The following is a 27,489-nucleotide window of genomic DNA, read 5'->3' as shown; positions in this document are numbered from 1 at the left end:
AATATCAGTTGTAACTAGAGAGGATACAATTTCTGGGGAAATTGTAGGGTGTGCTTGCTTGCGTCGGTTGCACAGGGGTCTGTATATTTTATATAAAAATGCATCGGGCCTACTTATTATTTATAAAGATTACATAGATTTAAAAGCATCTTTTTTTTGCTGCTCATTTACAACTCAAAATACGAGTGAAGTGTAGAATGAAATATGATGTCTTCTCATTTCCCCTGCAAGAGGCAGCTGACAGGCTGAATCAAAACGAATACATTTGGCAGACCGGTGTAAAAATGGACCTAATCTCTATGACTTAAACGTCCTTTTAAGTTGTCCCTTCTCGTGATATTTTCAGGCATTTAGCCTACTGATATTGCATTCATTCATTAATAAAGAACCCCCTTTGAAGATTATTCTACGACTTTACCGGCAGAAGATAGAATCGCGATTCAAACAGTACCATCTGCTAACTGAAAATATGCCCCCAAAAACGTAAATAAGCTTGACATTTATTTAGTGGAAAATCGCTCATTCATAAAAAGTTCACTGGTAGCGATCATTGTCAGTAACAACGCAACATGCGATATAGCCCTGTGTGGAGAAGCTGCCCCGGTCAGAGATTAGGTCCATTTTTACACCGGTCTGCCAAATTTATTCGTTTTGATTCAACGATGAGGCTGCCTCTTGCAGGGGAAATGAGAAGACATCTATTTCATTCTACACTTGTTGGCCCCTAAATATAGCTGCAAGCAGCAATGAAGGGGCCAAGCTGCATTCGATATGGAAATTCAGTAGCTAAAGAAGCAAAGCAAAACTTTTAATAAAAAACGTTTGCTTTTTTTAAATCGCATTCTACTTTTCGGCAACGCGGTGGCGCTACCCCAAAACTTTCGATTACCTTCACGGTGTTGCGCAAAAGACGTACACCGAGTTTTGTAACGATAAGCGTTTGGTAAATATGTCATTTTGAGACAAAACGCGCTGGCTAGATGTAGCAGCGTTATATCTACAAAGCAAAATGAATCCACTTCTTCTTGACTATAAATCAATCCCCTGACAATGAAACATTATTGTTACCATTGTGATTATACTGCCAGACAGCTACTGTGGCGCACCTGGCTTCGGTAAACAGATGATCCTGTATCATGACATGCTTGATGACTGCGGCTGGATTCGATCCTACGACCTTGCTTTTCAAAGGAGCCCTTCTTATCCCAGTGACCTATTCTCGCTGCTGGGAAACTCTGTGTTCGGTTACTTTATTAAAAAAAGGAAGCCGTTTCTCCCGTGGCGAGCTATGTCAGTTTTGACCCAAGTATAAACAGCTGTAATTCAGTCATATTTTGACATATCAAGGTGATTGTGGTAGGAAGATGATTAGATGACATGCTCGCGATGACATTTCCAAAGTTTCGTCTCCATACAGTAAACCGTCGCAGAGACAAGGCCTTACGTCCGCTATGGCGTGCTCTTTGTCAAAATCGTTTGCGCGTAACTCGTGAACGGTTTCACTTATCGATGCCATTTTGATAACTTGTCTGCATGGTCTGAAGATGATCTCTTACAATTTTCATGAAAATCGGAGCAACGGCCTACGAGGAGTTTGAAAAAGTTGGGGCCATAGGGTTCAGTCGAATCGTCTGTGTCTAAGGAATCCGATGAAACCTTACTTAACCCTCACGCTCTCCTCATTGTCTATGCAGCCTGAACTTATCCTTCGCGCTGTCTCCGGGTCATTGTGACCCACAACGTTGTATATTACGCCACCTTCGCGCTGTCTCGGGGGTCGTTGTAACCCGCAGCGTTGTATATTACGCCACCTTCGCGCTGTATCGGGGGTCGTTGTGACCCACAGCGTGGGAATGAAAGGTTTGACTTTATTTATTTTTGTATTATGTAAAATTTTCAGAAGACCGCTGTGGGTCACAAGGAACCGGAGACAGTGCGGGGTCTCGTAATAGACAACACAGACGTTGCCGTGTCTAACAAAAAGGCAGAGACAGCGCAATAACCCTTACGCTCTCCTCATTTTCTATGCAACCTGAACTTATCCTTCGCGCTGTCTCCGGGTCATTGTGACCCACAGCGTTGTATATTACGCCACCTTCGCGCTGTCTCGGGGGTCGTTGTGACCCACAGCGTGGGAATGAAAGGCAATAAACAAGTATCTCCCTGGTGGTCTAGTGGCAAGACTGTGGGGCTTTCAACTCCGTGGCCGGAGTTTGCTTCACGGTCAGGGCAAATATGATTACATTTTTATTTCGACGGATAATGTTTCACTTGACTATTTTTGTATTACGAAAGGTTGTCAGCACGAGGGTGGCGTAACAGACTAGGTATGGTGAGTCACAGCGCAGACTAGGATACAGCGCGAGAGTGTAGGCTAGGCAGACAAGGTTAGAAATAAAAGGTTTGTCTTTATTTATTTTTTATTATGAAAAAGTTGTCACAACGTCAGTTTGCTTCACCACGACATATACATCGTGGTGCATGTGTTGGTAGTACGTATTTATTGGTTTTACCAAAATTAAAAACAAATATTTACAAATACATGTTATAACTTCCACCACATTTCACCCAATGCAAATAATACAAAACATATCCAATCACCCAATGACAATTACCTCAAAAACTCATTAATCTTTCACCAGAGTGTGGGCCCTCCCTGCGCCAACCTAAAACCCTCCAAGAAAGCGAGGAAAAACTCCTCACAAAAACTCTTTTGAGAAAATTTCGAAGAAACCTCGGGAGGAGCCATTCGAGGGGGTATCCCCTCCTCCAGGGATGGTTGGGGGTGCTGCAGTTCGGGCCCAGTCCAGGTGCGGTGCAGTGTGCCCTGTAGGGTGGGGTGTATGGGTGAAAAAAGGGGGGGCGGAGGGGCCAGTCTTCTTGATGAGATGGGGGGGGGGGGGGGGCTTGTCCTTGTGCCGGGGGGGGGGGGGGGGGGGGGGGCTGTAGTGTCCTTTTCGGGGGTCCAGGGAGGAGGGTTCCAGGTGCTGCAGCAGATGGGGTGGGGGGGTTGACCGGTCCTTGAGGGGTGGAGGATGTTGCTGCTGGGCTGATGTGGCCAACTGGAACCCTGTGAGGTGATAGGGGGAGATGGTGGAGAGGGGAGGAAGGAAGGGGGTGAGGAAGGATACTGGGGTGCAGGTGTAATGTTTCGTGTACTTCCCATTGAGCCTGGTGGGTTTCTCCTCTCCGGACCCTCGTACTGGGGGCAGGTGTTGGTGCCCCCGGGTCTTCGGGCTTGGTGCCGGAACGGGTGAAGTGGTGGCTGCCCGGAAGGTGGTGGTGTTGGGGGCGATGAGGGTGTTGAACGGGGAACGCCGTCTGGCCTTCGGGGACGGAGGGCGGAGTGCAGAGCTGGTGTGGCGATGTGGTGGCATGGGGGGCTGAGCTAGATGGACACGTCCTTCCACCTTTCAACCCCCCATGTGTCTCTGGCGGTGTCCGGGTGGTGTTTGAAGTCCAGGATGGCGTAGTCCCTGAGGAGGAGAGTGATTCTCCTCCTCTGGACGGTGAGAGGTTGGTCCTGTTTATGGTAGACCCTGATGTTCCTTGTCTCCCATATCACCTGCTTGACGGCGCTGACGATCCTCCACTGATGTTGTAGGCGGGGGGTCGTGCAGCCTCCCGGAGGACCGAACAGGATGTCGTCCGCCGCCAAGCGAGGCAAGATGATGTTCCTGTAGAGGGAGACAGAGGGAACAAACAGGGCCCAGACCCGCCTGGCCACGGTGCACTTGACAAACAGATGGTAAATGTTTTCAGTGTCAGTGCAACCGTGGGGGCAGAGCTCGGTACGGGCTATGTGCCGTCTGTACATGAACTCTCTGGTGGGGAGACAGCCGTGAGCAGTTGACCAGTTTAAATCCTTTTGCTTATTGCTGATGCACTTGTGGCTAATGTTTTTCCATACCTGTTGGATGTCCAGGGCCGGCCTGGCCTTGGGTGGTGTGATGTTGTCCTTCCCTCTGATGTGTGCCATGATGTCCTTGTATTTCCAGGAGGCCAGGCCGGCTGCGGGCAGACCCGTCCTGAAGGCAAAGTTCTTCCACTCCTTGTATACTTTCGGGGGGTCCCAGCAGTAGGGCACAGTGTGGTTGATGGTGGTGTTGGTGATACGGAGTGCTCTGAGTATGGGTGTGGCGAAGTACCTCTCAAAGGCTCCTGCCTTCCTGTCCGGTTTATGGATATTTGTGACCAGTTGGGAGAGGCCCTGTGCCCTTATGATGTTGAGGATGTCTGGGACCCCCTTCCCCCCCTTCTCCTCTGCGCTGTACATGATGGTCCTCTTCAAGCGCTCCATGTTGCTCCCCCAGACAAAGGTGAACATCAGCCGCTCGATGGTCTTGCTCGTCACCCTGTCCGGGGGAAACACCCTACCGACATAGAGGAGAATGGGGAGGATTATTGCCTTCAGGATCAGGATCTTACCCGTTATTGTGAGGGACCGCGCACTCCATTGGGCGATCTTCTGCTTGGCTTGACTGATGGTGTTGGCCCAGGTCAGGGTCCCTTTCCCGTTGTTCTGATAGGTGACTCCGAGCAGCTTGATGTTGTCTGTTTTTACAGGGAAAGAGGTGGTCATCGCTTCTTTCCAGTGTTGCGACAGGTACAGTTCGCTCTTACCTCGATTGACCAGGGCGCCAGTGGCTGCACAGTAGTCGTCCACCACCTTCGTTGCCGCGGCGATGGACCGACTATCCGTGCCGACGATGGTGATGTCGTCCATGTACGCCACCACCTGAAGCCTCTCTCCCTGGGCCCCCGGGAGGTGATAACCCTGGATGGTGTGTGTAGCTCTGATTTTACGGAGGAAAGGCTCCAGGTAGATGACGTACAGCAGGGGTGCTAGGGGGCATCCTTGTCTGACCCCAGACCGGATAGGAAAGGGGTCTGTGAGCTGTTTGTTGACCAGGACTCTGCTCGTGATGTTGTTGTAGCAGAGCCTGGTCCAGTGGATGAGGTGTTGTGGGAAGTTCATCCTCCCTAGCACCTCCTGCAGGAAGCCATGGCTTACCCGGTCGAAGGCCTTCTCTTGGTCGAGGCAGAGGAGCGCGAAGGGGGACCTCCGCTCCTGGGAGTGGAAGATGAGGTCTCTCACCAGGAGCAAGTTGTCGTTGATGGACCTTCCGGGGACGCCGCAGGTCTGGTCCGGGTTGATGACTGTGGGGAGGTGTGTTTGGAAGCGCCACATGAGGGCCTTCGTGAGAATCTTGTAGTCCGAACAGAGGAGGTTGATGGGGCGCCAGTTCCGAAGGTCCTTGAGGTCCCCCTTCTTGGGTATTAGTGTAACTGTACTCTGTCGCATTGATTCTCCTAGCCTCCTTTCCCTGTAGACTGCCCGGAGGACCTGGGCCAGATCGCCCTTGATGAGTTCCCAGAAGGCCTGATAGAATTCCGCCGGGATCCCGTCCGGTCCCGGGGCCTTCCGGGTGTTCATGGAGTGCACGGCCCGGGTGAGCTCCTCCAGGCTCAGCTCTGGTTCCTCGCTCTCGCCCCCCTCTTTGATTTGGTCCAGACCGTCGAGGAAGGTTTCCGCCAGAGCCCCGTCTGCCGGCTTGGTGTCAAACAGCCGGCCGTAGAACTCCTCGGTCACCTCCCTGATGTTGTCGCTGTCCGTGACGGTCTGGCCGCTGGAGTTATAGAGGGACAGGATGCCTTGTTGTTTGGACCGTGCCCTGCGGAAAAAAGATCTTGTGCATTTCTCCTCCTCCTCCAGGCCCCGGAGTTTATCCCCGAAGGTCTTCCTCTCCTGTTCTTCCCGATAGAGTGTGGCCAGATGTTCCTTGGTCTCTGACAGCTCCCGGGTCACGTCGAATCCTCTGAGTTGGAGGAGGCTAAGGCGTTGTAGGGCCTCGTTGTGGTGGTGAAAACGGGCCCTTTGTTCCCTAGCCTTCCTCCTTCCCACCCCTCCGAAGAACCCCTTGACCCGGGACTTAACCATTTCCCACCACTCTATCGGGGATGTAAATAGTTCCTTCAGGGTCCTCCACTCCAGGTAGCGCCTGGAGAAGGAGTGGCTAGTGGAGGGGTCCTGGAGTGCCGATGTGTTCATCCTCCAGGGCCCCCTCGTTGGTCTGGCTGGCCCCTCCCATCGCAGGGTCACGGTCAGCATCCTGTGGTCTGAGAAGTGCGTCGCCTGGGTCTTGAAGGAACACACTCCCAGGCCTGGCGAGAGCAAGAACATGTCGATCCTTGAAGAGGCAGAGCCCGAGGATCTCACCCACGTGTGTGTTGGGGGGGAGGTGCCGCCGACGTCCACCAGGGAGAAGTCGTTGATTATGTCCTGTAGTGCTGTGGTGGATCTGTCCTTCCTGGGTTTGCTCCGATCCTCGTCCCTCAGAGCGCAGTTGAAGTCGCCCCCTACCACTACTGGCATGGGGGTCATCAGGAGAGGTCGGAGCTTGGCGTAGAGGGAGACCCTCTCTGCGACGCTGGTGGGGCCGTAGATGTTGATGACCCTGAGCGGGGAACCCCGGACCTCCAGGTCGACGGCCAGGATCCGCCCGCTCTCGACGACTCGATGGCTGGTTTGTCGGAGGAATGGATTGGTAGTAGCGTTAACAGCGCTGTGGCTTGAGCAAAGCCCTCTTCTGCACTCGACTGAGTTGTTCAGTCTTCTGCACACCCGCAGGTCGGGTCCGACCACGGTTACCATTTGTCTCCCGCCGTTCCGACCTTATCAAATTAATCTAGGTCAATGTGGCCAATCTGATTCCGAGGGCCGCAGCCGCACGGCCGCTTGGCAGACGGGTCCGACCACGGTTACCATTTGTCTCCCGCCGTTCCGACCTTATCAAATTAATCTAGGTCAATGTGGCCAATCTGATTCCGAGGGCCGCAGCCGCACGGCAGCTTGGCACACGGGTCCGACCGCGGTTACCATTTGTCTCCCGCCGTTCCGACCTTATCAATTTAATGTAGGTCAATGTGGCCAATCTGATTCCGAGGGCCGCAGCCGCACGGCCGCTTGGCAGACGGGTCCGACCACGGTGTTCTCTGAAGCCAGACGTCACATGGCCCGTCTGCTTGCCGAGGCCGTCCAACCTGCAATCTGGCAGAAGGGTCCGATGGCGGTTTTGTCTGGTTCTCTGGTTGGACAAAAAAGAAATAAATAAATAAAGTGGTGAGAGAGGTCCGGCCGCGGTTTTCTCTGTTTCTCTGGTTGGACCCAAAAAAAAAAAATAAACAAAGTGGTGAGAGAGGTCCGGCCGCGGTTTTCTCTGTTTCTCTGGTTGGACCCAAAAAATAAATAAAAACAAAGTGGTGAGAGAGGTCCGGCCGCGGTTTCTCTGACGCCAGACATCACGTGGCCCGTCTGCTTGCCGAGGCCGTCCGACCTGCACGGCAACTTGGCAGAAGGGTCCGACCGCGGTGTTCTCTGACGCAAGGACAATTCTCCCGCCGAGAGGGATCGCCAATCGTCGAATCGTAAAAGGCGGCGCACGCGCGCGCGGTTGGACAAAAAAATAAATATAAATAAATAAAAAATAAAATAAATAAAGTGGACGAGACGAGGTCGGAGAGAGGCCTCGATTTCATCTGTCTCCCTTCGTTCCTACCTTATCAATTTAATGTAGGTCAATGTGGCCAATCTGATTCCGAGGGCCGCAGCCGCTTGGCAGACGGGTCCGACCACGGTTACCATTTGTCTCCCGCCGTTCCGACCTTATCAAATTAATCTAGGTCAATGTGGCCAATCTGATTCCGAGGGCCGCAGCCGCACGGCAGCTTGGCACATGGGTCCGACGACGGTGTTGTCTGACGCAAGGACAATTCTCCCGCCGAGAGGGATCGCCAATCGTCGAATCGTAAAAGGCGGCGCGCGCGCGCGTGGTTGGACAAAAAAAATACATATAAATAAATAAATAAAAAATAATATAAAATAAAATAAATAAAGTGGACGAGACGAGGTCGGAGAGAGGCGTCGATTTCATCTGTCTCCCGCCGTTCCGACCTTATCAAATTAATCTAGGTCAATGTGCCCAATCTGATTCCGAGGGGCCGCAGCCGCACGGCCGCTCGGCAGACGGGTCCGACCACGGTTACCATTTGTCTCCCGCCGTTCCGACCTTATCAATTTAATGTAGGTCAATGTGGCCAATCTGATTCCGATGGGCCGCACGGCCGCTTGGCAGACGGGTCCGACCACGGTGTTCTCTGAAGCCAGACGTCACATGGCCCGTCTGCTTGCCGAGGCCGTCCGACCTGCACGGCAACTTGGCAGAAGGGTCCGACCACGGTGTTCTCTGACGCAAGGACAATTCTCCCGCCGAGAGGGATCGCCAATCGTCGAATCGTAAAAGGCGGCGCACGCACGCGCGGTTGGACAAAAAATAAATACATAAAAAATAATATAAAATAAAGTGGACGAGACGAGGTCGGAGAGAGGCGTCGATTTCATCTGTCTCCCTTCGTTCCGACCTTATCATTTTAATCTAGGTCAATGTGGCCAATCTGATTCCGAGGGCCGCAGCCGCACGGCTGCTTGGCAGACGGGTCCGATAGCGGTTTCTCTGACGCCAGACGTCACACTCATTCTACCGCCGAGAGGGGTCGCTGATTGTCGAATCGTAAAGGCGTCATTAGACTCAGGGGAGAGGTTGGAGGCGTGGATCAAACCTCGTCAAGTTGAGAGAGCACAATGACACCTACCTAATTCGACCGCCGTAATTGACAACGCAGACACTGCGGTGGGTCACAACGACCCGCGGACAGCTCCACCTAGTGTTAACTAGTGATATAAGGGAGTCAGGTGGCTGAGCGGTGAGGGAATCGGGCTAGTAATCCGAAGGTTGCCAGTTCGATTCCCGGTCATGCCAACTGATGTTGTGTCCTTGGGCAAGGCACTTCACCCTACTTGCCTCGGGGGAATGTCCCTGTACTTACTGTAAGTCGCTCTGGATAAGAGCGTCTGCTAAATGACTAAATGTAAATGTAACCTGATATATAAACTTCTGGGGCAGGCGGCGGGTTCACAATTGACAACGCAGACACTGCGCTGGGTCACAATGACCCGGAGACAGCTCCACCTAGTGTTAACTAGTGATATAACGTGATATACACACTTTGACAACGCAGACACTACGGTGGGTCACAATGACCTGAGGGCAGCGCGAGTGTTCGTCCTAGTTTCAACTGTTGATATTATGTGATATACCCCTCCCCTACGTATCTACGTTTTTGTATTAGGAAGAGTCGCACCGACACGGCGTGGCAGGGTTAATGCAAAAATAATATTTATTTTTATTGTTATTAGGTAAAGGCATTGTGACCCACACGACGGTGGGTCACAATGACCCGAAGGTAGCACAAGGGGTATGTATAGGTATCGCAACACAACGGTGGGTCACAATGTCCCGAAGGTAGCACAAGGGTTAAGAAAAACGGTCGCATGGTTCAAAAGTTATGGGCATAAACGCACCTCCAACTTTGACACCTTGGTGGCGCTATAGTGCTTAATGGATCGACATGAAACTTGGTGATACATAGTCAGGAGACCGTTCCAAATCAGTGTGCCAAATTTCAAAACTTTTCACCAATCGCTATGCATAATAATAATAATAATAACTAGAGTGGGTACAATTTCTGGGGAAATTGTAGGGTGTGCTTGCTCGCGTCGGTTGCACAGGGGTCCGTTTTTTAATGACATTTTTACAACTGATATATCTGTATATTTTAAATAAAAATGCATAGGGCCTACTTATTATTTATAAAGATTACATAGATTTAAAAGCATCTTTTTTTTGCTGCTCATTTACAACTCAAAATACGAGTTAAGTGTAGAATGAAATATGATGTCTTCTCATTTCCCCTGCAAGAGGCAGCCTCATAGCTGAATCAACGAATACATTTGGCAGACCGGTGTAAAAATTTACCTAATCAGCCAGTGTCTTACTGAGTGTACTTCGTGACTGCCATCTGACTGTAAGTAACCAGAGTTTGTTTCATTCATTTGTGTTTTGCTAAAACGTTGCCTCTTGGACAGAGGGTAAGGGTATAGCAGCTAAATGGGTCAATAGGTAGCTAGTTAGAGATCGAGTTTCAGGGTACTTGCCGCCGAGTGAGACCCTGGCTTTGTTTACATAATTAGGACCATTGTAGAATTTGGTTAAATCAGCCCTGACTTCTGTAATCAGATTCAGAGCGAATAGTGTCTTACTGAGTGTACTTCGTGACTGCCATCTGACTGTAAGTAACCAGAGTTTGTTTCATTCATTTGTGTTTTGCTAAAACGTTGCCTCTTGGACAGAGGGTAAGGGTATAGCAGCTAAATGGGTCAATAGGTAGCTAGCTAGAGATCGAGTTTCAGGGTACTTGCCGCCGAGTGAGACCCTGGCTTTGTTTACATAATTAGGGCCATTGTAGAATTTGGTTAAATCAGCCCTGACTTCTGTAATCAGATTCAGAGCGAATAGTGTCTTACTGAGTGTACTTCGTGACTGCCATCTGACTCTAAGTAACCAGAGTTTGTTTCATTCATTTGTGTTTTGCTAAAACGTTGCCTCTTGGACAGAGGGTAAGGGTATAGCAGCTAAATGGGTCAATAGGTAGCTAGCTAGAGATCGAGTTTCAGGGTACTTGCCGCCGAGTGAGACCCTGGCGTTGTTTACATAATTAGGGCCATTGTAGAATTTGGTTAAATCAGCCCTGACTTCTGTAATCAGATTCAGAGCGAATAGTGTCTTACTGAGTGTACTTCGTGACTGCCATCTGACTCTAAGTAACCAGAGTTTGTTTCATTCATTTGTGTTTTGCTAAAACGTTGCCTCTTGGACAGAGGGTAAGGGTATAGCAGCTAAATTGGTCAATAGGTAGCTAGCTAGAGATCGAGTTTCAGGGTACTTGCCGCCGAGTGAGACCCTGGCTTTGTTTACATAATTAGGGCCATTGTCAGCTGCGCCTTTAGCATATTTAGGCGATTAGCACTGCAGAGGCAGCCTCGTCTGGCAGCCTCCGTGCACGAAGACTCGGTCGAACAAAGACAGGGAGTCTACCTGCGGGAGTCCACAGAGGACGGCCGACGAGGTGGATCACCTCTTCTGATAAGCATCACCCTATTTGTATTCTATTCTACCTAGAACATCTTCATAGCTAGCATCTGTTTCTCTAGCATTCCTGTTCATTACACTACTCGTAGACGTAGATATATCACAAAGTATATACGGTCAACTTCTAACCTTCACTACCTATCCAGATCTTCTCCACCTGCCCTCTCTCTTTCTATAGGGCTCTGGAACTGCCAGTCTGCTGTGAACAAGGCAGACTTCATCCCAGCGTTTGCATCTCATGCTTCTCTTCATGCCCTTGCGCTGACAGAGACATGGATCCGCCCTGAGAACACTGCAACTCCAGCTGCTCTCTCTGTCAACCACTCCTTCACTCACTCACCCCGCTCAACCGGGCGGGGTGGTGGGACAGGGTTGCTTCTTTCCCCACATATTAAATACACATCCACACCACTCCCTGTTACTGCCAAATCATTTGAACACCATTATGCGATGCTAACTGATCCTATCAAAGCATGCTTAATTGTTCTTTATCGCCCACCAGGCCCGCTAGCCGACTTTGTGGAGGAGCTGAACATGCTCCTCAGCGTCCTCCCGGATGATGGAACCCCCCTGATAGTGGGGACTGATCCTTGGGGACTTCAACATCCACCTCCAAGGAACTCAGGCCGTCGACTTCTTGTCTCGCGACTGCTAAAGTCGCCGACATTAGCAGTCGGTTCCCTAAACCCACCTTTCCCTACCCTCTCACCCTCCATGACTGACCCAACTAAATGTCTAAACTCTTTTTCTCCCCTGTCTGAGGCAGAGATCTCTGACCTCATTCTCTCTCATCGCCCCACCTCCTGTCCCCTTGATCCTATACCCTCCCCTCTCTTTCAAACCATCTCCCTCTCCATCATAACTTTTCTTCTCCATGTGCTAAACTCCTCTCTCACCTCTGGCACCTTCCCCTCTGCCTTCAAACAGGTTAGAGTTACCCCTCTACTCAAAAAACCCTCCCTTAACCCTGCCGTTCTCCAGAACTACAGACCGGTATCACTGTTACCCTTCCTTTCAAAAACTATTGAACGTGCTGTATCTAACCAACTGTCTAACTTTCTCTCTCAGAACAACCTGCTTGACCCCAACCAATCGGGCTTCAAGACTTGCCACTCCACAGAGACTGTCCTCCTTTCAGTCACCACTGCCCTCCAGTCTGCCAGAGCGGCTTCCAGGTCATCCGTTATCATTCTGCTGGACCTTTCTGCAGCGTTTGATACGGTTAACCACCAGATCCTGCTCGCCAGACTTTCTGAGATGGGCATCACTGGCACTGCACCTCAGTGGATCTCATCCTACCTGTCGGGAAGATCCTACCAGGTTTCCTGGGGAGGCAAACTGTCAGGCCCTCGCCAGCTCTCCACTGGTGTCCCACAGGGCTCCGTCCTTGGACCCCTCCTCTTCTCTCTGTACACCACCTCACTTGGACCAATCATCACCTCCCATGGCTTCTCCTACCACTGCTACGCTGACGACACGCAGCTGTACCTGTCATTCCCCCCGACCGATCCGGGGATCTCAGCTAGGATTGAGGCCTGCCTCACAGACATCTCCGCCTGGATGACCGAGCACCACCTCCAGCTGAACCTCGCCAAAACAGAACTTCTCATCATCCCGGCTAAACCCTCCATCTCCCACGATCTCTCAATCATCCTGGGATCTGCGACGGTGACCCCTTCATCCTCTGCCAGGAACCTTGGGGTTACCATGGACGACGAGCTCTCCCTCACGGCCCACATTGCTGCGGTCTCCCGGTCGTGTAGATTCACCCTCTACAACATCCGGAAGATCAGGAGATACCTGTCTGAGCACTCCACCCAGCTGCTAGTCCAAGCACTCGTCCTCTCCAAGTTGGACTATTGCAACTCGCTGCTCGCTGGTCTCCCAGCATGTGCAACCCGCCCTCTTCAGAGGATTCAGAACGCGGCGGCCCGCCTGGTCTACAATCTACCCAGACGCTCCCATGTTACCCCGCTCCTCATCTCTCTCCACTGGCTACCTATCATGGCCCGTATCAGATTCAAGACCCTGGTATTGACCTTCCGAGCAGTGAACGGGACTGCACCCGTCTACATCAAGTCTCTCCTGCAGCCTTACACCCCCACCCGTCACCTAAGGTCTTCTTCAGACAACCGCCTGGTGGTCCCACCGCTCAAGACCGCCCGGTCCCAACACAAGCTCTTCTCCTGTCTGGCCCCCCAGTGGTGGAATCAACTCCCCACCTCCATCAGAGACACTGACTGTCTCTCCACCTTCAAGAAAAGGCTCAAGACGCACTTGTTCCGGGAGTACAACGGTACTTAGGAACGGTTCGCTTGACCCGATGTTAGTTTCCTCAAGGATCACAATGACTCTTGCTTAGAGACTTGTTGCTCTTGTGGTTAGTGGTAACTGATTTAAATTTTTGTTCTCGCTGTGATATATTGTTTTATTACTGTTGCTTGCTTCTTTTTTTTCCACAGGTACACTTGCACTTATAGCTGTTCATGTTGTTTAATTGTAACTTGTTTAACTACATGCTCTTATGGTTCTTCCCTTTGGCACTTACTTTGGTTGTTCACAATGTGTGCTTCATGTTTTGGCTACTCGCGATGTTTTTTGGCTATCTTGTTGTTATGATCAGTGACCTATGCACTTTGTAAAGCTCTCTCTTGGAAGTCGCTTTGGATAAAAGCGTCTGCTAAATGAATAAATGTAAATGATAACTTCACCGATTGGCTGCGCAGGACCCAACAGCAACTGTCTCATCAGAGCATCAACCCTCTTGTCAAACATGCACATGGTGGTTACAGGGTTACTTCTGAGAATGTCACATTTCTCAGCCCAGTCTAGCTCAGAAAAATCCACCCGTTGACCTTGTTGTGCTTTGATGGCTGTGATTACCTCTGGCCATCTGAATTCTGCAGCAGAGAAGGTCAGGAAGAAAGTTGGCTTTCCTAATTGTCTGACCATGGCTAGCAAATCCTTCATAGTTCGATCCCAGTAAGCTGGAGTCCCTCTCAGTTGTTGCATGAATCTTGTAGCATCTCTGTTTCTCACCAACCTCTCAACCTCACGTTTGTCCTGTAGCAACTTGTTAGATATTTTCCGTCCGTCCGTCCTTGGTCTTGGATTTTCCTTTCCTTAACTGAATTGACATGATGCTTTTTGTGTCAACACAGAAAATCCTTGCATTGAAATACATGCTCGGGGATAGTTTGACTTGTCTTGTCTCGTCTAATGTATTCCGTCCAGTAGGGAACTGAACAGGGAAAGCCAATCACAGAGCTCTGGGGGAATGGGCTCCAGCTTGTTAGCCACAGTGATGGATGATTTGTTTCCTGCCTTCAAATGGGAATGACAGCTGTGACAAATCCACTCTTTTTTCCTTTCTTCTGGTACAATGCATTGTTCAGGACCTTGACATTGATCGTCGCACACATTGACATATTGCCCTGTCAAACAGACAGCAACAATGTGTGGATTCTTCTTGTAATTGCTGCGATTGCAACACTTTACTTGGTTGAGGAAAAGGGTGCAATGGCACATTGTGCACACAAAAGTTGGGCCAACTTTAATGCATTCCTTGAAAGTGGATATAACTGTCTGCATTAGGCTGTTGTCCACTGGTTGACTGTATTCACGTGTAGAATTAGTCCATTGTCTGTATTTCCTACTTACTTTCAAGGCACAGCGCATCTTATGGGCCATCTTAAAATGTGCTTCACTGTGACACTTGCTTTTCATGTAACTGATGCATTGTTGCAAATGACGTTTTCTGAAAGCAGGATCATCGTGGTACTTGAGACACAAAGTTTCTTTTTGCTTTCTCCTGAAGGCAGGATCATTGTGATACCTGTGGCGCAACGTTTCTTTTTGCTTTCTCCTGAAGGCATGATCATTGTGATACATGTGGCGCAAAGTTTCTTTTTGCTTTCTTCTGAAGGCAGGATCATTGTGATACCTGTGGCGCAAAGCTGGTTTTTTCTTTCTTCTGAAGGCAGGATCATTGTGATACTTGTGGCACAAAGTTAGTTTTTTCTTTCTTCTGAAGGCAGGATCATTGTGATACATTTGGCGCAAAGTTTCTTTTTGCTTTTCTCGGAAATCTGCATCTCTTCTGTATCTGCTGGTGTTGTGTGCACCATGCATTCTTTGGTTTCTTTCTCTTTCCTTTTCTCTTTGTCGCTGTTGTACATTTAACTTGGGAAATGCCTTACTGTCCTTTGACATGCCTTGTGTGGATAGTGCATTGATTGACTGCAAAGAATGTTTGCTGGGTGGGAATCCAGTTTGCGTTACATCTTTGGTCTGTGTCACCTTATTCACATGCTGTTCACTTTGTGGGTTGTCAGAATACACTGATAGGGATGGCAAACCGTCGGATGTCTTGTACATTGTGAAGTGGAATAATATCACACTGATGTAATTATGCAAGATGAAGAATGAGTATGGATTATACGATTTTTATATGCCTTTTAATCACTTTTATACTTTTATACCTTTATATGTTACACTACTGAAAAAGCCTGATGCAAAACCATTGACTGTTTAGTATTTCCCCTAAGATTTAGAAGGAAAATTAAGCCCAGAAATGTTAATCTGGATCATTGGGACTGGGTGTGAGAGAAGGCTATGTGATCAGGCTTCTACCATAGAAAAACTACAAAACCCAGCAGTTATGAGGCGATTTTACAACCCACGGCCCGGAGCTCGATGTGACTGGCCTTCAATGTCAGAGCGGGCTACAAAAAATAGATGATTTCTCTATGCACCTGTAATCTGAAGCCTTTAGAGAGAGAGACCAATAGAGTGTAAAATGAATTATTACGTTGGAATAAGGGAGTCAGATGGCTGAGTGGTGAGGGAGTCGGGCTAGTAATCTGAATGTTGCAAGTTCGATTCCCAGCCGTGTCAAATGACGTTGTGTCCTTGGGCAAGGCACTTCACCCTACTTGCTTCGGGGGGAATGTCCCTGTACTTACTGTAAGTCGCTCTGGATAAGAGCGTCTGCTAAATGACTAAATGTAAATGTAATTATGCATTTGTGATAAACAATATTGTACCAATAGCAAATTTACAGAACTGATAAGGTTTTGATATAAAAGAGTATGTCCGAAGAAGGTTTCTCAGTCTGATTCTGCAGAATCTGGCTCACGTTTGAAAGGAATCACCCTGTTTGTATTGGATTCTGATTAAACACTTTGTATCAAACTCTGGAAGTTTTTGTGCTGTTTCAAAGTTAGAGAAATTAACCCAAGGACTTAGTACTTGATTTTCTTCATCAGTTGAAAGATGTCTTACATGTTGAAATGCGACTGGCATGAAGTCATATTGTAGTCCATCAATAGGGCCTCTGGAATCGCTAAGTAGCACTTCATACAACGTATGAATCCTTGCAACCATCTCACTCAAATGTGTGAAAGTAATCATAACCGCTTTTCCATTTCTGTCAGGTAGTCCATCCGCATTTCTACAATGAGAATCAAACAGTCCATATCTTCCAGACTTGTCTCTGAACACAGCAATGCAATATGGTGATATGATAAGGAGGGCATGTGTAACGCCCGCAGAGAGACACTGAAGTCTTGTGGAGAGATCAAGAAATCAAGCCTGGTTGTCAACGTCTGCCCTGGCTCTCACGCATCCCATCTCCACCGGAGATTTAAGAACATTGTACTCATGTTGGTCAGTGTTGATTCTGAATGGTAGTTCCTCCATTGTCAGTTGTTGGCATTTATAAAGTTTTCCTCTTTTGAGCTGTTTTATAGTTTTGTTATACAAGCTGTTGCCCTTGTCCAGTATCTTGTCAAGATCAGCCTTCCTCAGGTCCTCATTGTGATATGCCAAAAACGTGCATGTACACTGCTTGTTCCTTGAATTTACATAGCTAATACGACCCTGATGAGTCGACGCCTGCACTGATGTCTAGGGTTGCCAACCGTCCCGAATTGTCTGGGACATCCCGAATTATGGGTGATTTTGATTTGTCCCGTCAGTGACAGCTCCAGTCCCGTATTCATTTACATTTACATTTATTCATTTAGCAGACGCTTTTATCCAAAGCGACTTCCAAGAGAGAGCTTTACAAAGTGCATAGGTCACTGATCATAACAACAAGATAGCCAAAAAACATCGCGAGTAGCCAAAAACATGAAGCACACATTGTGAACAACCAAAGTAAGTGCCAAAGGGAAGAACCATAAGAGCATGTAGTTAAACAAGTTACAATTAAACAACATGAACAACATAAGTGCAAGTGTACCTGTGGAAAAAAAGCAAGCAACAGTAATAAAACAATATATCACAGCGAGAACCAAATTTTAAATCAGTTACCACTAACCACAAGAGCAACAAGTCTCTAAGCAAGAGTCATTGTGATCCTTGAGGAAACTAACATTGGGTCAAGCGAACCGTTCCTAAGTACCGTTGTACTCCCGGAACAAGTGCGTCTTGAGCCTTTTCTTGAAGGTGGAGAGACAGTCAGTGTCTCTGATGGAGGTGGGGAGTTGATTCCACCACTGGGGGGCCAGACAGGAGAAGAGCTTGTGTTGGGACCGGGCGGTCTTGAGCGGTGGGACCACCAGGCGGTTGTCTGAAGAAGACCGTAGGTGGCGGGTGGGGGTGTAAGGCTGCAGGAGAGACTTGATGTAGACGGGTGCAGTCCCGTTCACTGCTCGGAAGGTCAATACCAGGGTCTTGAATCTGATACGGGCCATGATAGGTAGCCAGTGGAGAGAGATGAGGAGCGGGGTAACATGGGAGCGTCTGGGTAGATTGTAGACCAGGCGGGCCGCCGCGTTCTGAATCCTCTGAAGAGGGCGGGTTGCACATGCTGGGAGACCAGCGAGCAGAGAGTTGCAATAGTCCAACTTGGAGAGGACGAGTGCTTGGACTAGCAGCTGGGTGGAGTGCTCAGACAGGTATCTCCTGATCTTCCGGATGTTGTAGAGGGTGAATCTACATGACCGGGAGACCGCAGCAATGTGGGCCGTGAGGGAGAGCTCGTCGTCCATGGTAACCCCAAGGTTCCTGGCAGAGGATGAAGGGGTCACCGTCGCAGATCCCAGGGTGATTGAGAGATCTGGGGGGTGGAGGGTTTAGCCGGGATGATGAGAAGTTCTGTTTTGGCGAGGTTCAGCTGGAGGTGGTGCTCGGTCATCCAGGCGGAGATGTCTGTGAGGCAGGCCTCAATCCTAGCTGAGATCCCCGGATCGGTCGGGGGGAACGACAGGTACAGCTGCGTGTCGTCAGCGTAGCAGTGGTAGGAGAAGCCATGGGAGGTGATGATTGGTCCAAGTGAGGTGGTGTACAGAGAGAAGAGGAGGGGTCCAAGGACGGAGCCCTGTGGGACACCAGTGGAGAGCTGGCGAGGGCCCGACAGTTTGCCTCCCCAGGAAACCTGGTAGGATCTTCCCGACAGGTAGGATGAGATCCACTGGAGTGCAGTGCCAGTGATGCCCATCTCAGAAAGTCTGGCGAGCAGGATCTGGTGGTTAACCGTATCAAACGCTGCAGAAAGGTCCAGCAGAATGATAACGGATGACCTGGAAGCCGCTCTGGCAGACTGGAGGGCAGTGGTGACTGAAAGGAGGGCAGTCTCTGTGGAGTGGCCAGTCTTGAAGCCCGATTGGTTGGGGTCAAGCAGGTTGTTCTGAGAGAGAAAGTTAGACAGTTGGTTAGATACAGCACATTCAATTGTTTTTGAAAGGAAGGGTAACAGTGATACCGGTCTGTAGTTCTGGAGAACGGCAGGGTTAAGGGAGGGTTTTTTGAGTAGAGGGGTAACTCTAGCCTGTTTGAAGGCAGAGGGGAATGTGCCAGAGGTGAGAGAGGAGTTTAGGACATGGAGAAGAAAAGTTATGATGGAGGGGGAGATGGTTTGAAAGAGAGGGAAGGTATAGGATCAAGGGGACAGGAGGTGGGGCGATGAGAGAGAATGAGGTCAGAGATCTCTGCCTCAGACAGGGGAGAAAAAGAGTTTAGACATTTAGTTGGGTCAGTCATGGAGGATGAGAGGGTAGGAAAGGTGGGTTTAGGGAACCGACTGCTAATGTCGGCGACTTTTTTCTCAAAGAAGGAGGAGAAGTCGTCTGCTGTCAGGGTGGAGGGAGGGGGTGGGGGAGGTGGGTTAAGAAGGGTGGAGAAGGTAGAGAAAAGTTTGAAGCAGAGTTAATTTTGTTCAGAAAGTAGAGGGTTTTAGCACCAGTTATGTGAGAAGAGAAGGATTTGAGGAGGGAGTGATACTTATCAAGGTCCAGACCGCCTTTGGACTTGCGCCATCTCCTCTCGGCTGCCCGAAGGGTGGACCGTTCTTCACGAATAACATCCGTAAGCCACGGGCAGGAGGGAGAAGATCGTGCAGGCCTGGTTGACAGGGGACAGAGAGAGTCAAGTGATGCAGTTAAAGTGGTTAACAAGGTGTCGGTGGCAGTGTTAGTGGGGTGGGACGAGAACTCGTCAATGGGGGGGAGGGAGGATGTTACAATAGAGGAGAAATGGGAGGGGGATAGGGAGCGGAGGTTGCGCCGGAAAGTTACAAGGGGAGGGGAGGTAGAAGGAGTTGGAGGGAGAGAGATAGAGAATTGGATAAAGTAGTGATCAGAAATATGCAGTGGGGTTACAGAGGTTAAGTCAGTGATACAGTTACGTGTCAGGATGAGGTCTAGCTGTTTGCCTGCCTTGTGGGTCGCCGGTGTGCTCAGCAGCGTCAGGTCGAAGGAGGTCAGGAGAGACAAGAAGTCGACGGCCTGAGTTCCTTGGAGGTGGATGTTGAAGTCCCCAAGGACTATCAGGGGGGTTCCATCATCCGGGAGGACGCTGAGGAGCATGTCCAGCTCCTCCACAAAGTCGGCTAGTGGGCCTGGTGGGCGATAAAGAACAATTAAGCATGCTTTGATAGGATCAGTTAGCATCGCATAATGGTGTTCAAATGATTTGGCACTAACAGGGAGTGGTGTGGATGTGTATATAATATGTGGGGAAAGAAGCAACCCTGTCCCACCACCCCGCCCGGTTGAGCGGGGTGAGTGAGTGAAGGAGTGGTTGACGGAGAGAGCAGCTGGAGTTGCAGTGTTCTCAGGGCGGATCCATGTCTCTGTCAGCGCAAGGGCATGAAGAGAAGCATGAGATGCAAACGCTGGGATGAAGTCTGCCTTGTTCACAGCAGACTGGCAGTTCCAGAGCCCTATAGAAAGAGAGAGGGCAGGTGGAGAAGATCTGGATAGGTAGTGAAGGTTAGAAGTTGACCGTATATACTTTGTGATATATCTACGTCTACGAGTAGTGTAATGAACGGGAATGCTGAAGAAACACATGCTAGCTATGAGTATGTTGTAGGTGGATTAGAATACAAATAGGGTGATACTTATCAGAAGAGGTGATCCACCACGTCGGCCATCCTCTGTGGACTCCCGCAGGTAGACTCCCTGTCTTTGTTCGACCGAGTCTTCATGCACCGAGGCTGCCAGACGAGGCTGCCTCTGCAGTGCTACTCGCCTAAATACGCTAAAGGCGCAGCTGACAATGGCCCTAATTATGTAAACAAAGCCAGGGTCTCACTCTGCGGCAAGTACCCTGAAACTCGATCTCTAGCTAGCTACCTATTGACCAATTTAGCTGCTATACCCTTACCCTCTGTCAAAGAGGCAAATAATTAGCAAAACACAAATGAATGAAACAAACTCTGGTTACTTACAGTCAGATGGCAGTCACGAAGTACACTCAGTAAGACACTATTAGCTCTGTATTCCAATCACAGCCTCGCCGGCCAATAATAGGCTACTGTAAACGCGCCAAAACTCATGCAAACGTTGCTATGGGACACGGTTGTTGCTTGTTGGTGACAGTGTTTGTGAACTGGCCACTGGTGAGGTGAGCGTTATTGTGTGTCACAGTGTTTCCGTCATGTTGATTTTTCCATGGCGGCCGCCACGGTATCAGAAATAGGGCTGTAAAAAATTTAGGCCGTCTATCAGCAGTGATTGTTAGAAAGCATATCGGAGGATAGCACGGACACGTGCTTCACAGCACAGTTGAGATTGCGTGTGTGCGTCCTTGAGAACTGTAGAGCTCGTATAACTTATGTTGTCAGTTAATTTAAGCCTGTTATTGTATTAGTCTATAGTTCTTGCTAATTTAAATTAAGTTAACTGGTGATTTTCGTTGTTTGTAGGCTATTCTTCCCCTGCTAAATTGCACATGTCGATTCGATAGCGATTGCTGCCCTTGCTCACGTTTGTATTTTAGGTGCATTATGCTGAAGTAGTTTTAATTAATAAATAGTGGGTATATTGTTATTATTAGCTACAGAATGCTTAGCCTATCAATATCAAATGAAGCAGACAGTGTACATGCTTCCGAATGGCCCCTTAATCGATAGGCTAGGCTACTGACCATTTACAATAAGTTGTTACGTCAATTATTAATTGGCAGCATTTATGCCATTTAGAACATACTTTATGACTGTAAGGTATCATTAAGTAGCATAACTTTCTTTCTTTAGGGGAAATAGGACAGAAATATGTGCAATATTTGGGGGGTGGGTTCGGACAGACCTGCCCCCACTGCTAAAAAAAATCCTAGAGGAAACACTGGCATAAAAATGAGAAACTTGTAATAATTGTCTTGACTATTACTACGAACAATACATCCAAGCAAGTACAATAGTGGTTTGCCAAAATTACACTGAAATGAGTAGGTTTATGGTATGGCTAATGAAAGCTTGCGATTTCCGTTATTGTTGGTCAGCTGTCACCTGGAAGAAAGTGTCCCTCATTTGGGGTTGAGGAAGTTGGCAACCCTACTGATATCCGACTTGGTAGGATGCATTGTTCTTGAATATTGTCATTTTCAGAAGTGGCAATCACACTTCCATTGTGCTCTTGAAGTTGAAACTGAGCTGTGTATGAGGATGACACCACAGTTTGACTACACACTTGATCACAGTCACTGTCGCTTCTGTGTGGCTCTGCACTCTATAAGCGTGGGTCTGAAAGGTCCAATTTAGACCAGCGCAGCTTTGCAGCCTGAGATTTATTTCCCTTACGTGGCATGACTGTATTGACACTGCTGAAATGTCTGAAATTCTGATTAATGTGTAATAGTAATTACAAACCTGTAAGCTTCGTCTGGGATGAAAAATTGGAGTAGAATCTGAAGATCTTTATACAGAGTAAATAAGCTAGTTTACAAACCTCAAATGCTGGCTATTGTAGCCTGTACTTGTTATTACCAACCTTTAAGCTTCAGACAAAAGGCCAACTAGCCTAGTTATACGAGGGGCTACAGGTTAACCGCTGGCTCTAGAGAATAATGCAAACTGTCTGAGGAAAATTAGCTAGAGCTAGCTAGCTCTAACTAGAAAAACTGCTCTGGTCTGGTTTAATTCGGTTTTGCACTGTTACCGATCACAATGCTAGCTAGCATTACCCAGTTAGCTCTAAATTTTCCTGTCAGAATTTTTTTTGATGCTAGAATACATATAGCGTCACTGTGTCCAATCCCGACCGGTTTTTAGCTAACATTCTGATAAAATGCCACTTCAAATATTGATAAAAAATAATTGTATCACGTTTTCAGCTGATTTACTGATTTCACATTAAGCTTTAACTTACATTTACATTTAGTCATTTAGCAGACGCTCTTATCCAGAGCGACTTACAGTAAGTACAGGGACATTCTCCCCGAGGCATGTAGGGTGAAGTGCCTCGCCCAAGGACACAACATCATTTGACACGGCCGGGAACCGAACTGGCAACCTTCAGATTACTAGCCCGATTCCCTCACCGCTCAGCCACCTGACTCCCTGACTTCTTACCTTTCGAGCTAAATATTGTTAAAACATTTAGAGTTAGCTTAGCCTTTACTAGAACCGGTCCAAAGACGCTGGCGCCGGGAAATTAGCTGTGCGCTACCCTTGTCTAGTGATGGGAAGTTCGGATCATTTTACTGATTCGGTTCTTTGAATCTCGTTCAGTAAAATTAACGAATCTTTTTTGGAGTCATTCGTTCATTTCAACGGGGGGGGGATGCTGCTATCTGTCCACTGCAAACACGTATTATATTCTCATGTAGGTTAGTGCATGACATGTGCACCAGCAGATACTATTTTAAAAGAAATTTTTGCATTAAAATAATGTATCATGACAGTTTGTATGATTTGGTCCAAGAAACATGAGAACTGCTACGGGGTTGCTCAAGGAAGCTGCTTAGGTCCATTACTTTTTTCTCTTGATATGTTACCACTCAACGACATAATCAGAGAACATAACGTAGATTTCCATAGCTATGCGGATGACACACAACTATATATATCCACTGAACCCAACGATTCAACGGCCATCAATTCCATTACCAATAAACAAATGGATGAATGATAACTTTCTTAAATTAAATTAAGACAAAACTGAAGTCCTACTATGTGGTCTAAAGAATATATTGTGCTTATTAAAGTTAAGCATTGTGCTTATTAAAGTTATGAACTTAGAAGTGTGCTCAGGCTTAAACATTGGGTCTCACACTGAGTGTGGGAAGCAGGCTGTTCTTTGTGTCTCTATCTTTTCATTTTCAGAAACAACCTTGAATCTGGGTGGAGATGGCACCCGAGCAGGTGGGACGCGGAGGCAAGAACAACTCCCTGATGCACGAGAGAACAAGCTCAACCCTCTTTTCATCTTTCTGTTTTAATTGCACTGTATATTATATGCTGGGGAGGGACAGATAGCCAGTTGGACTTCGTGAACCAACCCAAACTCTGTTGCGGGTAGGGAAACGTAGACAACCCCAGAGCTCTGTACTTGTTGATTTCCAGCTGCTGCATTAAAGCTGATATTATCGGACCTCTGCGACTCCAGACCACTCTTTCTAGAACACATATTTGTGTCATAGAATACCATCATTACATATTGGAATAGACACAAAGAATTTGAATCCTTCAACTGGTGACCCCGACGCTGAAAAGAGGGAGTCCAGAGGGTTCCGGCCCGACCGACGGATCGGGGGAGAGACCCATACACCGGTGCGAGGAGACAAACGTAATCGTCAGAGGCCTCAACATAAAAAAAAAGGTAAGCAGACACCTGTTAATTCAAAGTACTGCTATTCGGAACTGAGAACCAAATTTAGACGATTACTATGTTTCATCGTACCTAGTCAAACCAACAGTGGTGGGAAATCAACCGTTTTTGTGTTTTGTCTTGTCCAAGGGGAGGTTAGAGTCCTCTCCAGGGGTTAGAGTCCCTAAATTCGTTGTCCTTGTCCAAGGGGACGTTAGAGTCCTCTCCAGGGGTTAGAGTCCCTAAACTCGTTGTCCTTGTCCAAGGGGAGGTTAGAGTCCTCTCCAGGGGTTAGAGTCCCTAAACTCGTTGTCCTTGTCCAAGGGGAGGTTAGAGTCCTCTCCAGGGGTTAGAGTCCCTAAATTCGTTGTCCTTGTCCAAGGGGAGGTTAGAGTCCTCTCCAGGGGTTAGAGTCCCTAAACTCGTCCTTGTCCAAGGGGAGGTTAGAGTCCTCTCCAGGGGTTAGAGTCCCTAAATTCGTTGTCCTTGTCCAAGGGGAGGTTAGAGTCCTCTCCAGGGGTTAGAGTCCCTAAACTCGTTGTCCTTGTCCAAGGGGAGGTTAGAGTCCTCTCCAGGGGTTAGAGTCCCTAAACTCGTTGTCCTTGTCCAAGGGGAGGTTAGAGTCCTCTCCAGGGGTTAGAGTCCCTAAATTCGTTGTCCTTGTCCAAGGGGAGGTTAGAGTCCTCTCCAGGGGTTAGAGTCCCTAAACTCGTTGTCTTGTCCAAGGGGAGGTTAGAGTCCTCTCCAGGGGTTAGAGTCCCTAAACTCGTTGTCTTGTCCAAGGGGAGGTTAGAGTCCTCTCCAGGGGTTAGAGTCCCTAAATTCGTTGTCCTTGTCCAAGGGGAGGTTAGAGTCCTCTCCAGGGGTTAGAGTCCCTAAACTCGTTGTCTTGTCCAAGGGGAGGTTAGAGTCCTCTCCAGGGGTTAGAGTCCCTAAACTCGTTGTCTTGTCCAAGGGGAGGTTAGAGTCCTCTCCAGGGGTTAGAGTCCCTAAATTCGTTGTCTTGTCCAAGGGGAGGTTGGAGTCCTCTCCAGGGGTTAGAGTCCCTAAATTCGTTGTCTTGTCCAAGGGGAGGTTGGAGTCCTCTCCAGGGGTTAGAGTCCCTAAATTCGTTGTCTTGTCCAAGGGGAGGTTGGAGTCCTCTCCAGGGGTTAGAGTCCCTAAATTCGTTGTCTTTGTCCAGAGGGAGGTTAGAGTCCTCTCCAAGGGTTAGAATCTCTGAATACTGTCTATTTGTGTGGAGTCAGATTGAGTTTAATAAAAATAGAGAGGAGTGTGGTGTGTTTTTTCCTTTGACCAAGAAGTTAAAGAAATCCAGAGGAGAGTTGGAGAAAGGTGGGGGCTAAAAGAGTCAGTTACGTCGAGATCTTACAGAGGTTATCCCAGAGGGTATACCCCTGGTTTATAAATAGGTTCTAATACAATTGGAAGAGTTATACTAGAGCAAAATTAAGTGAATAGACGGTAAACGCTAAACAGCTGTGTTGGTCAAAGAATGGTTTGAGGAAATGTATGTGAAAAATTATGAGGAAGCAATTGGAAAGGTATATGGATAACATTTTAAGTCAAAATAGTAAAATCTAGGGTTTTTAAGAGTTTTGATAAAGGTATTAGATATAATTTGGTTAAAAATGAGAAAGAGAAAATAACTAAATGTACTTTTATTTGGAGTTTAATTGTAATTTGGTTTTAAGTTTTATTTGAGAGTTTTATCGGAGCCTGGCATACTGTTTGGGATAAACAGTTAGGCTGTGATAATGTTGTATTATGAAGAGGGTTATTATAACATACAGTTCTGAAATAATTTGGGAAGACTCATCAAGTCTGATAAATTGTGGTTATGATGGTTTGAGCTAATTGGCTCGTTTTGAACTGCAGCAAAACGAGTTATGAAGTTCTACCTATCTGACCTTTATAGAAAATATAGTTGGGAAAAATGTTTGGTTAATAGCTACATTAAGAACATTATTTGGTTTATATTTCATTTAAGAAGCATACGGATTCTGGTTTGGCATAATGAAAATTGCTTTGATCATATCTTTGATAAAAAGAGCTGTGATTTGGTAAAATTGAGAATCTAAAACAATATTGGTCTTAAACTTAACTGTTTTAAAAGACAGAAAAGGTTTTTTGAAGTGAAAGAAATTAGACTAACAGTTGATTTTCTAAAGAAGGGAACAAAGAAACAGATTGTAATTTCTAGGCATGACTAATAGGAGTTGACTATCAAATGATGATACTGTCTTATTAGATGCTGTTTCATGTGTTTGGTCAACAATAAGAAAACTGAAGGGTCAATACTGCCTGCTAATTATATAGATATGTTTACAGTGAATTGAAATATTTCCCAGTCCTATACCAGATGCATAACACCATTTGAATTGATTTATTGGAGATCATATGTAATACCACAACTTAAACCTTTCACATAGCATGATGAAGAGGCGAATCAAATGGTTAACCAATTTTATAAAAAATGCTAACTAGAAAAGAGATGTCTTCTGCTAAATTCTGTTCCAGGTGAAGCAGTAAACCAAAGAGTGGAGGAGTCAAACGAGGAGATTGGGTATTGATTAAAGTTATCAATGAAAGGAGGGATCTTATGACAACTTTAAAATATCCTGTCTAATTTCTGGTTTTTCTATTTGTTTCGAATTTATTTTATTTTATTACAATTCTAAAAGCTTGGCTGAAGTTGTATGTATGTGGTGAAGGGGGCCTGTGAGCATGTCCAGGTCTGCCGTGGATACATGGATGTCGAATGTCCACTCTGTGGAGTGACGGTGGGTTTTCCCCTATAACATCATTAGGGTTTTCCCACTGTGTCCAGTGTATCCTCACCACTTGGCCATAACGCTGCATAGTCTCATCATTATTGTTGATTTGTATGCCAACATTGTGTAATCAGTAATGGGATATTTTTAAATTTGTGTTTGTTGTCACACCCTAAAAGGGTGTGAAAGGAGGGATTTATTTGAACTTTAAAATATCCACTTTAAATCCTTAAATGGGTTCTTGATGTTACTGCTTGATCATGGGAGATAAGGTGATGCTGGGACTGTAACTCTTTTCTGCTTCAGGACGAGTCAGACCGGCGGGTCTGACTACCTAACCCCTGTTCTAAGGCCCCATTCCCCTGGAGACCCTGCCCCATCTGCCCCTATGCCTCATCAGACCTATGAGTGGTCTGCCCCCCCCTTCCCCTTGAAGACCCTGTCCCACCTGCCCCAATACATCATCAGATGTTCGGGGAAGCCTGTTGTACATTTATGGACAGGACCATTCAAGGTCATCGAGAGAACCTTGCACGCCCTAAGGGTGCTGGGGAAAGGAAGTACGTGGTACCAGTGGAGCATGTGTTGTGCTGCTCCAGAATCCAGTTGTACGTTGCAGGAGTTGGCGGAGAA

Source organism: Osmerus mordax, chromosome 8 (genome assembly GCF_038355195.1).
Source record: "Osmerus mordax isolate fOsmMor3 chromosome 8, fOsmMor3.pri, whole genome shotgun sequence".
Lineage (NCBI taxonomy): Eukaryota > Metazoa > Chordata > Actinopteri > Osmeriformes > Osmeridae > Osmerus > Osmerus mordax.
The sequence above is the reverse complement of the archived record's forward strand: the minus strand, read 5'-3'. Positions refer to the sequence as shown.